Below are 10,891 nucleotides of genomic sequence, written 5' to 3'. Positions count from 1 at the left end.
CCCCAGACCGCTGCCCCCCGCAGCCCCGCTCCGCTCCAGCGCTCGGAGCCCTACGTGCCCCGCCTGTTCCAGTGTCCTACAGCTCGACCCAGGCCTTCTTGTGAGGACAAACAACCTTTCTAGATTGAAATATTCGGGCGGAGGGCGCCCAGAAAGTGTTCAGTACAGTCCCCAAACCCCAAAGCTATCTTGGGGCTTTCCATGTGGGAGGTGGGAGTGGAAGGGAGTGGGGGTGACTTCCAATTCGGGAAAACAGCTGTTTGAATGGAGAAGGTGACCCTGGCTTCTCTGCCCACCCCAGCACACCCTCTGCACCCTTCTCCACACTGCCCAAACCCCAGGCCCTCTCGGATCCTCCATTCCACTGCCCCGCGGGCACTGGTCCACTTGTCCTACTGTGGGGCACGCTGGGCCTAGAATCCCTGCAAGCTACTTATGTATCTCTCAGGGCAGCCTAAGGGGAAGGGGGCTAGAGATCAAAGGTGAGCCACCAGGGACAACAGACAGCTCCGACTTTGCCCGGAGTACAGGTGGCATTTATGATCACCTGAACTCATAAACATCAGGTCTGGCCAGTTGCAAATACAGGCAGTGCCTGACACCTGGCCCTCCATGCAAGACAGTCCTTGCAAGGGAACAGGTACACACAGGGTCTTCTCATATCACCCACGCCACGGAAGGCTGGAGCCCAGTACACTCAATATCACTCCAGGAACAAATATAGTAACAATTTCGAGGGGCAACTAAACATCACACTCAGGGATAGTAATGTTCTTCACTGAGCTTCTTCGTATTTATTCAATTTTCTCCTGTGAATATATACATACACATATGTATATATGCACGCGCGCACGCACACACACACCATTCCTTTGGAGATCAGAAAAAAAAATAGATGTCACCAAAAAATCCCCACCTAGCTCATACACAAAAACACTTGTGTCTTCTTGGGGCCTATCCACAGCCCAGAGCTCCCAGCCTCTGCACCCTCAGCACCCATCGTTTGCCACCCCGGCCCCTGAACACGCCCACGGGGCCCAGGCTAAGCCCGCCTCTTTGGGCTGTGGCTAGTGCAGCTGCTTGATGGAGCTATCTGAGAAAACAACTTTTCTGTAGTTGTTTTTCTTTTGACCTTTTCAGTGAAGACAGGCAGGTTGCATCCCTCTTTCTGTCTGCACCTCCCTCCCACTCCCTTTTGTTTGGTGCTGAGAGAGACACTCAGCTATTTCTGGTCATAAGGGTGGCTTTTACACATTTGTAAATCTGCAGTTAGTGAAACGTTCTCTCTGCCTTTGTCTTTGTGTCCTTAATGGTAGCCATAAATTACTGCCTTCTTTTCTCTCCGCTGCATCAGGCTTCATTGCTTTTGAAATGATCAAAGTTATTTCTTTTAAAATCCAACTAGAAACTGCCCATTGTGTGGCACAGACCTCTTTAGCTCCAGTCAAAGCATATAAATACATAAAGCTGTCCATTAAACTCTGGGGGGAGCCTCCTACAGTGCCCTTGTGCCTGGTGAAGAAATCACACATGTGCTGTTCTTCCCCCTTTACCTTTCCCTAACTTGATCTTTCAGTAAGGACACAAATTAATACTGATAAGACTCAGCGCCTTTTTGCCTAAGAGGGTCAGCTTTTGTCATGTTTTCCAGAAAAGTCCACCACTGGCACAGATCTCAAAAAATGTTCTGTATCCTATTTTGTTTGCCCTGACATCCTTACAAACATGCTTTCAGCTGTTGGCTCCGAGACTCCTGGGCAACCTTTCTGACATTTGAGATTAAAGTCAATATGGCTTACAACTGGGAATTTCCATAGGGGGAAGGCTCCAGGGGAAAACTGTGTCCAAATGTCAGTGTTTTTGGTGTCAGGAGGGACTTGGTTGGCTCTACTCTGGCTGTAGGCTGCCCTCTATTGGCCAGCTGAGGTCCCCACAAACTTCTCAGAAAGGCCTCAGACACCGTTCCTGGACTGAGGCTAAAGCTCCCTCTTCCTCTCCCTGTCTCCTTTCCACAGGCTGAGAGACCATGAACCAGGTCTCAAGGGTGCGGAGAGGCAGCCCAGCCAGCCCAGTCTCACTGGCGTGGGCCTCTGAGGAGGCGGAAGAAAGCCTGGTAGTGGCCGGCTGTGTGTACCCCTGAACTACACATAAGTAGGTGCCACTCTGCACTCACGGGACACCATTCAGTGCCCCCCAGCAGCCTCTGAAATGTGGACTGCTTCTCCCTGGTGGAAACTCTCCCTACCCTTGGTTGTCATTGTGGCAGGCAAACTCCTGGTTTTCCTCCTACCTCTCAGGAAATGCCTTCTCCACCATCTTCTAGGAATCCTCTTTCTACATCCTCTCCCTGGATGGTTTGCTCATTCCCTTGATTCCATAACATCAATCTCCAGCCTGGATTTATCCCCTTGGTTCAATCCCATGTATCCAGTTGCCTACTAGATACCACCTTGATCTCCCCTAGATCCCTCCAATTCATCATGTTCAAAAGGAAGCTCACGACCTAGAAGCAGCTTCTCTGCTCCTTCTCGAATCTCTGCCTGGTTCAGGCCACCTGCCTCCACTCCTGCCTCCACCATGTCTATCAGAGTGACCCAGAAGTCCTACAAGGTGTCCACCTCTGGCCCCTAGGCCTTAAGCAGCCACTCCTACATGAGTGGGCCCAGTGCCCGTATCAGCTCCTGGAGCTTCTCCTGAGTAGGCAGCAGCAGCAGCTTCCAGGGTGGCCTGGGCACCTCCATGGGTCTGGGTGGACGCTTTGGTGGGGCCAGTGGTATGGGGGTCATCACAGCCATCATGGTTAGCCAGAACCTGCTGAGTCCCCTTGGAGGTGAACCCCAACATCCAGGCTGTGCACACCCAGGAGAAGGAGCAGATCAAGACCCTCTACAACAAGTTTGCCTCCTTCATCGAGAAGGTGCGGTCCCTGGAGCAGCAGAACAAGATGCTGGAGGCCAAGTGGAACCTCCTGCAGCAGCAGAAGACAGCTCAGAGCAACACGGACAACATGTTCGAGAGCCACATCAACAACTTTCGGTGGCAGCTGGACACTCTGGGCCAGGAGAAGCTGAAGCTTGGCAACATGCAGGAGCTGGTGGAGGACTTCAAGAACAAGTATGAGGATGAGATCAATAAGAGTACAGAGATGGAGAATGAATTCGTCCTCATCGAGAAGGATGTGGCTGAAGCTAACATGAACAAGGTAGAGCTGGAGTCTCACCTGGAAGGGCTGACTGACGAGATCGACTTCCTCAGGCAGCTGTATGAAGAGGAGATCCGGGAGCTGCAGTCCCAGATCTCGGACACTTCCGTGGTGCTGTCCATGGACAACAGCCACTCCCTGGACATGGACAGCATCATCCCTGAGGTCAAGGCACAGTACAAGGAGATCACCAACCACAGCTGGGCTGAGGCTGAGGGCATGCACCAGATCAAGTATGAGGAGCTGCAGACACTGGCTGGGAAGCACGGGAATGACCTGCATTACGCAAAGATGGAGCTCTCTGAGATTAACAGGAACATCAGCCAGCTCCAGGCTGAGACTGAGGGCCTCAAAGGCCAGAGGGCTTCCCTGGAGGCCGCCATCACAGATGCTGAGCAGTGTGAGGAGCTGGCTGTTAAGGATGCCAACACAAAGCTGTTGGGCTAGAGGCGCCCCGTAGTGGGCCAAGCGGGACATGGTGTGGCAGCTGTGCCATGGAGCACCAGGAGCTGAAGAATATCAAGCTGGCCCTAGACATCAAGATCGCCACCTACAGGAAGCTTCTGGAGGGCAAGGAGAGCTGGCTGGGGTCTGGGATGCAGAACATGAGTATCCATCTGAAGACCACCAGTGGCTTCTCAGATGGGCTGAGCTCGGCCTATGGGCACCTCACAAGCCCTGGCCTCAGCTACAGCCTGGACTCCAGCTTTGGCTTTGGTGGAGGCTCCAGCTCCTTCAGCCGTGCCAGCTCCTCCAGGGCCGTGGTTGTGAAGAAGGTGGAAACACAACATGGGAAGCTGGTGTCCGAGTCCTCAGATGTCCTGCCCAAGTGAATGGCCACGGCAGCCCCTACCAGCCTGCCCCTGCTGCAGCTGCCCCAGGGCCTGTGGGGGAAGCCGCTGTGCATTGGAGCACAGGAACAGGAGACCCACCTGAGGGTCAGCCCTAGCCCTCAGCCCACCTGCTGAGGGAGTTTACTGCCTGAGGCACCCCCCTTGCTCATGCTTCCAGCTACAAAACAATTCAATTGTTGCTTTTTTTTCCCCCAAAATAAAACCTCAGCTAGCTCTGCCAACTGTCCAAAACAAACAAACAAAAAAATGGAGCTCATCTTCCTCAAACCTGCTCCTTCTCAAGCGCTGTCTCCTTTAGACAAGAGCACCACCATCCTGTGAACGCCAAGTCAGAGGTTTGGTGGTCATCTGCGACTCCATGATATCCCTCCCCAGCACATCTGAACAATTACGAAAATTCTGCCTTCTTACTATCTCTTAAAACCATTCTCTTCCTCCGTGCCCATTGCCTGGGCTCAGGGGTTCACCATCCCTCATCACCCCTGGGGGCTGTGTATCTATCTTTTTCCTCTTTCCTAACAGATACTCACCCCTCCTGCAGGCAGCCCGTGTGCCTAGGGAGGAAGCTTCCCCATCTCTAACTTCAGGCTCTGGAGTTGACTTAAGACAACTGATATCATTCATTCCATTCCCCCTGCAACAGTCATTGGTTCAGGGATGAGCACGTGACAACTTTCCAATGGGAACAAATCTCAGGCCCTTTGCTTGAAAGGCTGGAATGGAAAGGCTCTCTTTTCCTCTTTGGAATGTGGCTGTAGTAAATGAGAAACTGTGGCAGCCATCTTAATACCTCCTTCCCTTGCCCAAAAGAGGGTAAGTCCAGAGAAACCCTGAGAAGCCAACCAGGAGACACACTGGTTGCACCTAGTCTGCGATTTCCTATAGGTCTCTGTCTAGAATCTCATCCCGATTCAGCACATCTAACACAGTGGCTGCCAGAGTTAAATATAAGTTTCATCACATCACTCCCAGTCTTCCTCAGGCTAACATCCAAGCTCCCTTGGTACAATCACTCTGAAGAACTGTTCGGCAGTATCCACTAATATGGATCATGCATGCCCACTTCGCAGAATATACCCAAGAGAAATGAGTGTACATGTCCACCAAATTCATATACAAGAACATTCATAACGGCTGTATTTACACTAGCCCTAAACTGGAAATCACCCACATGTCCATCAACTAGATAATGAACAAATCATGGGATATTTGTTCAATGGAATACTACACCAAGCAACAAAACGAACAAACTCTGATACAGGCAACCACACAGAGGCATCTTACGAACATTAGGCCTAAAGAAGCCAGGTTAAAAAGGGTGTAAGTTGTATCATTTTGAGAGACAGGACTAGCCGGATTTCCTAGGCGGACTAAGAATTCCTAAACCTAGCTGGGGAAGGTGACCACACCCACCTTTAAACACAGGGCTGGTAACTCAGCTCACACCCAACCAATCAGGTAGTAAAGAGGGCTCACTAAAATACAAATCAGGCCAAAAGCCGGAAGTAAAGAAATAGTCAAATCATATATCTCCTGAGAGCACAGGGGGAGGGACAATGATCGGGATATAAACCCAGACATTTGAGCAGGGAGCGGTAACCCCCTTTGGGTCCCCTCCCATTGTATGGGAGCTCTGTTTTCACTCTATTAAATCTTGCAACTGCACATTCTTCTGGTCCGTGTTTGTTACAGCTGGAGCTGAGCTTTCGCTTGCTGTCCACCACTGCTGTTTGCCGCCATCGCAGACCCACCACTTACTTCCACCCCTCCAGATCCAGCAGGGTGTCCGCTGCGCTCCTGATCCAGCCAGGCGCCCATTGCCGCTCCCAATCTGGCTAAAGGCACACCATTGTTCCCGCATGGCTAAGGGCCCAGGGTTCGTCCTAATGGAGCTGAACACTAGTTGCTGGGTTCCATGGTTCTCTTCCATAACCCACGGCTTCTAATAGAGCTATAACACTCACTGCATGGCCCAAGGTTCCATTCCTTGGAATCTGTGAGGCCAAAAACCCCAGGTCAGAGAACAAAAGACTTGCTACCATCTTGGGAGCAGCCCGCCACATCTTGGGAGCTCTAAAAATAAAGACCCGCCCATAACAATTCTATTCACTTCTATGACGTTCTGCTGGGTGTGGTGGCTCACACCTGTAACCCCAGCACTTTGGGAGGCCAAGGTGGGTGGATCGCTTGAGCTGAAGAATTCAAGACCAGCCTGGGCAACACAGTGAGACCTCATCTCTACAAAAAATGTTTTTCAAATCTGCCAGGGGCCAGGTAGGGTAGCTCAAATCTGTAATCCCAGCACTTTGGGAGGCCGAAGTGGGCTTATCACCTGAGGTAAGGAGTTCGAGACCAGTCTGGCCAACATGGTGAAATCCCGTCTCTACTAAAAATACACAAAAAATTAGCCAGGCATGGTGGCATGAGCCTGTATTTCCAGCTACTTGGGAGGCTGAGGCAGAAGGATAGCTTGAACCCAAGAGGCAGAGGTTGCAGTGGCCCAAGATCGTGCCACTGCACTCCAGCCAGGGCAACAGAGTGAGACCTCATCTCCAAAAATAAAAAATAAAAAATCAGCCAGGTTTGCTGATGCATGCCTGTAGTCTTAGCTACTCCAGAGGCTGAGGTGGGAGGATCACTTGAGCCCACGAGGCAGAGGTTGCAGTGAGCTGAGATTGCATCACTGCATTCCAGCCTGGGCAACAGAGCAAGACCCTGTCTCAAAGAAAGAGAAAAAAAGAAAAGAGAACAGGCAGAACTAATTAATAGTGACAGAGGTCAGAATTACTACTACCGTTCCCTCCGAGGATGTATATTGACATTTTGTTTATCTGGGAAGGAATGTGAAGGAACATTCTGGAGTGCTGGAAATGTTCTAGATCTTGATCTGCATGGTGATTGTATGGGTTTATACATATGTAAAATCTGCTGGAATGTTGGCTTAAGCTTAATGCACTTCATGCTCTTGACTGTATGTATGTTTTACATCAGTAAGTTGAAGCAAGCACTGCCTAGCTCAAGACCTTTATGATCTGATCCCATTTTATCTTTCCAGCCTTTTTTCCTGTCACTCCTTTACCCACAGACTATGCTCCAGCGACATCAAACTTCACATACTAGCAGTTTATCATTTTTCTCCTTATACATCTCTTCTTTTGCTGACACTGTTCCCTTTGCCTGAAAGACATGAAGAAGTTGGTCTCAATAAATATTTGAAAAAATAAAATGCAACAACATCTTGATTAATAAATATCACTATACTCCAAGGAAAAATACATTTGTTGAGACATCCTCCCAAAAAGCAATGAGGCATGCATGAAAAAATTTGAGTTGACTGGGCGCAGTGGCTCACGCCTGCAATCCTGGCACTTTGGGAGAGCGAGGCAGGTGAATCACAACGTCAGGAGTTCAAGACCAGGCTGGCCAACATGGTAAAACCCCATCTCTACTAAAAATACAACAACAACAACAACAATCATCATCATCATCATAATAATAATAATAATTAGCGGACTTAGTGGTGGGTGCTTGTAGTCCAAGCTACTCGGGAGGCTGAGGCAGGGGAATTGCTTGAACTCAGGAGGCGGAGGTTGCAGTGAGCTGAGATTGTGCCACTGCACTCCAGCCCAGGCAGCAGAGTGAGACTCCATCTCAAACAAACAAAAAAAACAAACAAAAAACTAATAAATAAAGGAAGACTATCTGCTCTTGCACACACATTAATTTCTCCTCCATGAATGGCTTCCATATCTCCTAGAAAAACCTTTTCAATATGTCTGAGCTGGCTATGAGGTAGTAAATCTTTCTGGTTGCTTACCCATCCCCATCTGTTCTTTCCCTCCTTCCTAACAGATACTCACCCCTCTCACAGGCAGCCTGTGTCCTTAGGAGGGAAACTGTCCCGTCTCTAACTGCAGGCTCTGGAGTTGGCTTAAGACAATAATACCTATTATTCCAACAGTCATTGGTTCAAAGATAAGCACGTGACGGCTTTCCAATCAGAGTGACTCTCAAGCCCTTTGCTTGAAAGGCTGGAATAGAAAGACTCTCTTTTCCTCTTTGGGATGTGGTTGTGGTGAATGAAAAACTGTGGCAGCCATCTTGATATCTCCTTCCCTTCCCCAAAAGAGGTTAAGTACAGAGAAACTCTGAGAAGCCAACCAGGAAACACTCCCTACCTCAGGACCTCCAGTTATATGTGCCAATACCTTCCTTATTGTTTGTATCGATGGGTTTATTTTTATTTTTTAAATTGTGGTAAAACATACATAACATAAAATTTACTTTTTTTTTTTGAGACGGAGTCTCGCTCTGTCGCCCAGGCTGGAGTGCAGGGGCCAGATCTCAGCTCACTGCAAGCTCCGCCTCCCGGGTTCACGCCATTCTCCTGCCTCAGCCTCCTGAGTAGCTGGGACTACAGGCGCACGCCACCTCGCCCGGGTAGTTTTTTGTATTTCGGGGTTTCACCGGGTTAGCCAGGATGGTCTCGATCTCCTGACCTTGTGATCCGCCCGTCTCAGCCTCCCAAAGTGCTGGGATTACAGGCTTGAGACACCACGCCCGGCCAAAATTTACCATTTTAACAATTTTTAAGTACACAGCTTATTAGCATTAAATACATTCACATTGCTTTGTAACCAGCGCGGCCATCCATCTCCAGAACTTTTTTTTTTTTTTTTGAGACTGAGTCTTGCTCAGTCACCCAGGCTGGAGTGCAGTGGCGAGATCTCGGCACTGCAAGGTCGGCCTCCTGGGTTCAAGCCATTCTCCTGCCTTAGCCTCCTGAGTAGCTGTGATTACAGGCGCCCACCACCATGCCCAGCTAAATTTTTTTTTTTTTTTGTATTTTCAGTAGAGACAGGGTTTTGCCATGTTGCCCAGGCTAGTTTCAAACTCCTGACCTCAGATGATCCGCTCACCTTGGCCTCCTGAAGTGTTGGGATTACAGGTGTGAGCCACCACGCCCAGCCATCCCCAGAACTTTCTTCATCCTGCAAAACTGAAACTCTACCTATTAAACAATAAATCCCCATCCCACTCCACCTGACAACCACCATTCTACTTTCTGTTCCTATAAATTTGACTACTTTAAGAATTTCATATGAGCAGAATAATATAGTATTCATGACTGGCTTATTTAACTTGGCATAATGGCTTCAAGGTTCTTCTGAGTTGAGCATGTGTCAGAATATCCTTCCTTTTTAAGGCTGAATAATATTTGATTGCATGTATATATCACATTTTGTTCATCCATTCATCTGTCCACAGACACTTGGGTTGCTTCTCCCTTTTGCCTATTGTAAATAATGCTGCTATGAATATGGGTGTACAAATATCTGTCCATGTCCCTGCTTTCAATTTTTTTTCAGTGTATACCCAGGAATGCAATTGCTGGATCAGATAGTAATTCTTTTTAATTTTGGGGGGAACTACCATAACGTTTTCCTTACCAACTACACCATTTCATATTCCCACCAGCAGGGCATAAGGATTCCAATTTCTCCGCGTCCTTACCAACACTTGTAATTTGCCAATTTTCCAATAATAGCCATCCTAACAGACATGAAGTGGTATTTCGTTGTGGGTTTTTTGAATTGAGTTTTCTATTATTTTAGCCAAAAAAGTACTGCTATTTAGTTCTATATAAGCCTCCATTAGGCAATCCTCTCCATAAGGTGGGAGAAAGGTAATTGTGTAGGGTTGAATCCTCTCAGGGGCTGAAATAATAAATTATTATTTTAGTCACAAAAGTTGATACAATCTTGGCATACATGCCAGGATCCTCTGTTTCTTCAATGCTTCTAAAACTGCACCTACGTTCTCTTTTGCTTACAGAAGTTTTAAAATCCTTCCAATAAATATTTACTTAAAATGATAATAGTTAACACTTGAATGAATACTAAATATCAGATACTATTCTAAATACTTCACATGTATTTATCTAATCTTCCTAAAAACTCTGTGAAATAGAAGCCTGTATTTTACAGATATGGATAGTGAAGGGAAGAGAGGTTAGGTAATTTGTTAGTAAGTGGCAGACCAAGACTCAATGCCAAGAAGCCTGGCTTCCGATCCCCCTGCCTAACCAGTGCGCTCTACAGCCCATCATGTGCCAGGCATTGTGCTAGGCCCTATGGAAGATCCAAAGATTAGAGGCAAACGCTGCCCTCTCAGAGCTTACAGTCCACCAAAAAAGGTGAGACATAATGGGTGTTCATCTTCCACACCTCTTCCAAAATATGAATACGACAATGTCTGTTTAAAACTCCTTAAAGCCCCTTCACCTACATTACCTGTACCGTAGACCAACCTAAGGGGCAGGAGCAGCTGCATACTTTGCAGGACCCAGTGCAAAATTAAAATGCAAGGTGCCTTAACAAAATGCAGGGGGAAGATGCTATTAAGAACACAAAAATTAGTTCTTTCCTTTAAAAACAGTACTTGTAAAACATAATAGGGGTAACATGAGTAAAAACATAAATTTACAAACTGCAAAAAGGTAGTATTTTGGTGTCATAATGTTATGTAATACAACAAATAAGAATGCTCCATTAGGCCAAGAGGGGTGGTTCACGCCTGTAATCCCAGCACTTTGGGAGGCCAAGGCAGGAGGATAGTTGAGCCTAGGATTTTGAGATCAGCCTGGGAAATACAGTGAGACCTTTTCTCTCCAAAAGATTTATAAAATTAACTGGGTGTAGTGGTACCCACCTGTAGTCCCAGCTACTTGGAAGGCTGAGGCAGGAGGATCACTTGAGCCAGGGAAATCATGGTAACAATGAGCTATGATTGCACTACTGCATTCCAGCCTGGGGGACAGAGCAAGAGCTTGTCT

General features: G+C 47.9%; 1 protein-coding gene and 1 pseudogene across 2 annotated transcripts in view; one reads left to right on the top strand and one right to left on the bottom strand.

Annotated features, from left to right (window-relative positions):
• The window catches only part of SCUBE2 (signal peptide, CUB domain, EGF-like 2), a 122,958-nt gene that overhangs the window by 72,042 nt on the left and 40,025 nt on the right, over nt 1-10,891 (bottom strand). The gene's annotated exons all lie outside the window — the stretch shown is intronic.
• LOC105554003 lies at nt 2,578-4,268 on the top strand (annotated as a pseudogene). Its single transcript, XR_001008255.1, has one exon. The product of XR_001008255.1 is annotated as a keratin, type II cytoskeletal 8 pseudogene (transcript).

Source organism: Mandrillus leucophaeus, unplaced genomic scaffold (genome assembly GCF_000951045.1).
Source record: "Mandrillus leucophaeus isolate KB7577 unplaced genomic scaffold, Mleu.le_1.0 Scaffold622, whole genome shotgun sequence".
NCBI classification, from domain to species: domain Eukaryota; kingdom Metazoa; phylum Chordata; class Mammalia; order Primates; family Cercopithecidae; genus Mandrillus; species Mandrillus leucophaeus.
This window is presented reverse-complemented; position numbering and strand designations above follow the sequence as displayed.